The sequence below is a fragment of the Benincasa hispida genome, chromosome 3, assembly GCF_009727055.1.
Source record: "Benincasa hispida cultivar B227 chromosome 3, ASM972705v1, whole genome shotgun sequence".
Lineage (NCBI taxonomy): Eukaryota > Viridiplantae > Streptophyta > Magnoliopsida > Cucurbitales > Cucurbitaceae > Benincasa > Benincasa hispida.
In genome coordinates this window covers 53,689,772-53,695,771 of record NC_052351.1, presented here as the reverse complement: position 1 = coordinate 53,695,771, position 6,000 = coordinate 53,689,772, and positions in this window count along the sequence as shown.

Sequence of the window (6,000 nt, the reverse complement as noted above, 5' to 3'; positions counted from 1 at the left end):
GTAATAAAAAAATATATTTTAAAATTAATAATAAATTCAGGTTGGTTCGGGTTAGTTTGGGTTATATTATGTGAACTCATGAACTAACTCAACCCATAAAATTTTAATTTATTTGAACCTAACTCAACCCAAATGAGTTGATAACCCAATCAAAACCGTGCGAATTGGATTGGATTGATCGATTTTTTCGAGTCATCAAATTTTTTGAACACCCCTAGAAAGTAACATAAAAATGTTTTTTAGGAAAAGAAGTTTAATTAGAAGCACTTAAAGTACTATGGGAAGGAGAAAAAAAATCTAAAGAGTGAACCAAACATAATTGGAAGTTGTTGAATGACTATTTAAATTTCCTTTTTTTAACGTTTGAAAGACATAGAGAAAGTAATGAGAAAAATAAATCTTTTTCAGCGAGAGAATATTAGCGAAAGAGATAGAAAAGTTTTTTTTTTCATTATTTTTTTTTAGAATAATAATTGGCAAAGCCAACGGCATTAGTACTTTTAAGATTAAAAATTACATCACTTACCTCTATTATAAAAAGAGAGAGAAAAAAAAAAAAAAAAGGTGATTGTCACCCGTTTGAACTATAAAAACAAAAGATTAAAATATCATTTTTTTCAAAAATAAAAATAAATAAAAATATCATTTTAGTATCTACAATTTTAAATTTTCATTCTCTTTTAGTCTTTTAAATGTTAGTTCATATACTGTTAATTAAATAGTTCTTGTTATTAATTTATTGTTGAATTTTTTCTTTTTTTAAAAAAAATTATTGTTGAATTTTTAAAATAGTCACTATTTAGCAATCGCTTTATAAATTTTAGAAATATATATTCATAGATATTTTATTGCAATAAAATTATTGTGATTATTTCACCAAAATTGATTAAAAAAATAAATTTGAGAAATTAAATTTAAAATTTTATTGAAAGTACAATTTTTATTGAAAATATAGGGGATAATTGAAATCATAAAGATGAAGATGGAATGGAACCTAAAATACATGGACTAATAATGATATTTTAATCCAAAAAAAAAGATTAATGAGTTATATCGAGATCTAAATTCTCTATAACGATTTTTACAAACTTTTAAAATGAATTTCAAGGTGTCTATGAAGGTAGTCCTTTGATTTATATGGGTGAGAGTGGTCAAATCACCGACTCAACAAGCCTACAATTTTGGAGATTCGTTTGATTGGGGAGTTGGGAACACAACTTCATAGAAAGGAATTCACTTTTTCCCTATCGTTGGGGTAAGAAGATGAATTGCTCCCTTAAGGGTTGATTTTGGGGCTTGAACAATGTGGCGTCACACCCTCTCCTAGCCTTTGGTCTTAGTTGGACTATAATTTATTGTTCATTAGAGAGATCAGTGGTACTTAAGGAGTTAGATGAAACTATAGGGGCAAAACGATAATTTTGACATAGCTGGACTTACGAGCAATTTGTGAAGGGTCATTGTACTGTTGATTGGTTTTATCCAATAGACACAAAAATATATCTGTAGTGGGAAGAGTGCAGTTGTCAGTCTTTAATGGAGTGTTTGACAATTAACGGATAGTGAATAATTTAATTAAAGAGCTTACTTAATTATTCACGTACTATTGGACCTTCAAGCTAAGTCCATGAGGTCCCCTTGGTAGCTCAACGGGATTTAATGAGAAACCGTTTTTAGATTAATTTGAATTGTTCAAACTAATTGAGAGAATTAATTATATATGATATAATTGATTCAATTTTAATTATATATTATATAATTATTATAATGTATTTGATACATTATAATATTAATGAGAGGAAATAAATATTGAATATGATTCAAATATTTATTATATGAATTGGTTTTATATTATTAAATTTAATATAAATGTGATTTATATTCAATGTCATTGGTGAGAGAAAAGAAATTATAGGTTATATTGTATTTGATACAATATATAAACTATAAGTTATATGTTATATTTGATATAACATATAGTTTAACATATATATTATAATAATAACTGTTTATCAATATATATATAGTATATATATTATATATATAATATATATATATATATAATATTTTATTAAAATAAATTAAGTTTATTTCATTTTTTTTTTAAAATCATTAAGGGAGGGAGTTGTTTCCTCCCCCTCTCTTTTCTCTCCACATCGCGTAAATAAGGAAGTCAGTTTTTCTTCTTTCTTCCTGTGTGAAAAGAAAGGTAGAGAAAAGACAGATCTCTCTAAGTTTGTGTTTTGTTGTCCCACTTCTATCTCATCTCTTAATCTTTTCCCTCTCAAAATCCCAAAACAGTCAGAGCCTCAACATCCTCTTGGATTCTCACCTAAGAGAATACCCTAGGTTTCCTTCACGGTGGTGCCTATTTGGAGTTCCAAGTGTCACACCCCACCCCAGACCACCCTCTTAGCCTAGAGAAGGGCGTGACTGCAACATTTATCAAATCCTTAGGCTGACATTTAATGCCTAAAAACTCTTGCGAAATAACTCTGACCAATAACAAATTATATGCAACGGGAACATCTTTAGGCCCACAATTTTATTAACTTAGAAACTTAGTATGTTTAGAGTATTTACAACATTAGATTTACAAGTCCCAAAAACCCACAAACCCTAGTCCCTATATGAACAACAGTAACATGTGTACAATATTAACAGTAACCACCTAGCAAACGGTTACAAGTCTTTCCGTCCTTTAGTGGCAGAGCAGATACTGAGCTGTCTTCAGAGGATTTGATCGCTATCTGGAGGGGGGGGGGGGGGAAGGAAGGAAGAAGGGAACAAAAACATTTGAAAACGGGGTGAGCTTACGCTCAGTGAGTGACCGAGAAAAACATAGAAAATTCTCATACTAATTTCAGAAAATAGTTTTATCTGAAATATAAACTCTTGCAGCATAAATATTTTCCAAGCGTAAATTATATAAAATTGTTTTAAACATAAAACAGTAAAAGTATTTCTCAAATCAAGTACTTTATAACGGGTAAAATAATCCTAACACCAACTGCTAGTCTAGAGAGAACCCTTTTGTTGAATCTCCGACTTAATTCACCTGTAGCCACATTAGGTACTACTGCTCAGATACCTTCTCCTTGTACTTCAGTATCGAGCTACTAGGATACCTTCTCCAACATACTTCAGTATCCCGTTAGCTTGGTACCTTCTCCAACGTACTTCAGTACTAATAGATACCTTCTCCTTGTACTTCAGTATCTAGTTGGGTGGATGCCTTCTCCTTGTACTTCAGCATCACATTTTATCAAAACTATTTATAAACAACTATTTTTTTTTAAAGCATGTATAGTATAACACATATACAACATAGCTTTAAAGATGGTAACGCATGCTGGATAAAATCAATATATATACATATGTAATTAGTTTTTCAACAATATGCATGCGTTCAAATCACAATTCAAACTTGCTTGGAAACCACTTTATAAAACTAGTAGGCATGAGAATTATTTTCACAAATATGCTTTCTGTAAATGTTGTAATCCAAAACAACTTTAAGTTCGAAAACATTTTAGCCACTCACCTCGAATTCTTAGGAACTTTTCACTCTAGTAGCTCATCAGGTCCCTTTTTCACCCCTAAAATCTAGATTCAATTTACAGCTTAGGTTACTTATAGTTTCGAATCTTATTTGGAAATACTTCCTTCTACAAACTTATTCTAAAATGGAATCTTACCCTAAAATTTCATCTCCGAATTCTTCGTGGTTTGGCCGGAATCTCAAAATCTTCAAGACTAGCCCAGATTGATCTGACAGTCTGACCCTTTTGCATTCTTCACAATCTCCAGCCTAGTTCCTTTGAGCTTCTTCCTCCGGCAGCCCTAATCTGAAAACTAGACTTCCAGAGCTTTCAGATGGCTTTAGAATCACTCTAAACGCACGAGTAGATTGGAAGATCTCCTCCTCCAAAGTTGATACATTCCTCTGAACCCACACTACCCTATACTCTCTCTACGAAATTTATGATTTTGGTGTGATTTGAAAATGAAATCCCAACTCTTTATTTATAGGCGTTCAAATTGCTCGTGGGATTGACAACACCTACTTGGCTGCATGGCCAAATGTTTAATCCTCCCTGTATCAACATAAGCTGACTTCACCTTAGTTCAAGGTGTTCTTCTCAAACGCATCCAAAAAAATTCTTAGGGTTTAAAAATTTCTCTTAATCGGACACTTAGATTTTAATTGACGTTTGCCCTTACATTTACCAGCTTTGTTTGCATTCAAATTAGGGTTTTTAAATGCATAATCCATCCAAACGTGTCCAAATACATCGTCCAGAAGCTTGCTCGACTGTTCAATGCATAGGCGAGGCGTGGGCGTGACGTTCGAATTGGACAAGGCAAGACTAACGCATAGGCGCTCTTGCTCTCTCCGCTCTCGGCAATGTCGCTCTCTCCAGTCTCAGCAGTGTCGCTCTCTCTCACTTTCTCGCTCAAAATCTCGCTCTTTCCAAGTTTCTCTCCAATCTCGCTCTTTCCAATCTCGGTAGTGTCGCTCTCTCCAGCTTTCTCTCCCATTTTCTCTCCAATCTCGCTCTCTCTCAATTTCTCCCCAATCTTGCTCTCTCCAACTTTCTCTCCAAATTTTCTCTCCAATCTCACTCTCTCCAACTTTCTCTCCAACTTTTCTTTCCAATCTTTCTCTCCAATCTTTCTCTCCAATCTCTCTCTCCAATCTTTAGCTACTGTGACAAATGTTCTCCGTATATTTCCTACCCGTTTACTCACCACTTAATGATATTTTTACACGGATCTTCCAGGATAATTCCAAAATAATATTTTCTATATTTTTCCTTAATTCCTTACTCCGTACTTCACCTAATTTTTCATACTTAGCCGTATTCTTCCTCGAATTTTCAAACTCAATCTTCATATTATTCCAATTAATTCCACGTACTTAATTTCTATATTTATTCCCACTTAATCTTTTTTCCCAACTTTTCCAATATTATTTTCTCCTTTCAAATTTCCATTCCTTCTTTCACTAATCACACTAACTATTTTCAACAACCTATTTATTATACAAATTCCACTACAATTTCACCAATTAAAACTCAACTTATTTATACAAATTTAAATAGGAACACACAATTAAGTGAAAAATTAAGACAAATTCAATAAGAAAATATACTTAAGTGTAAAATTGGGATTCGGGGTTCACAGAGGGTTTTGTTCAATTGAAGAGTCGTTCTTCAAAGGTAAGGGTTTCGAGCCCATTTTATTTTTCTATAAATTATTAAAAGCATGTTGTATAATTTGTTATATGCATACTTTTTGTTATGTTCTCTGTGAAATTAGTATTATGTGAAATTTTGGGAATTGGGACGATTCGCTTCCGTTTATGGTCCCTTTACAAGGTTCTTTTAGCAGCATTGTCTGACCTTCTACGTCAAAAAATAATTCTTGAAACAGGCTGCAATATTGTGAATAGTGTGAGTTGTTCACTATTTGTTGTTTTGCTAGGACGAGAAACAAATATATCAAACTTTATGAGTTCAGTAAAGTTTGACGTGGGGAAATTTGGTGGAAGGATGTACTTCGATTCTTGGCAAGAGCAAGTCAAGGATGTATTAATACAATTTGGATTACATAAGTGCAAGTTAAGCAGTGATGGTATTCCAGTGTAGATCATGAGTGATTCCAGTACAAGATAGGTTGTTAGGCACATGAAAAATATAACAGGTTCGTCAAAGGGCTCTATCTAGATCGGATGTTGACAATGTATTTCTTGTCAGGGAAATGATGATTTCCTTTAAAGAAGATGAAAATTCATCCTCATGGTATGTTTGCTTTATCATGATAGAGGATGTGATGTTAGCGATTCCACAAGTTTGCATACAAGCATTGACTTGGCAGTTATGCAAGGTGTGTTGTGGAAATATCGATGGCTGAAGGACTTCCAAATGAGCCAAGTGAGTGGAAGTTGCACCATAAATATTAGCAAGGTTTATCGACATGTGACAAAAAAGAATCTTG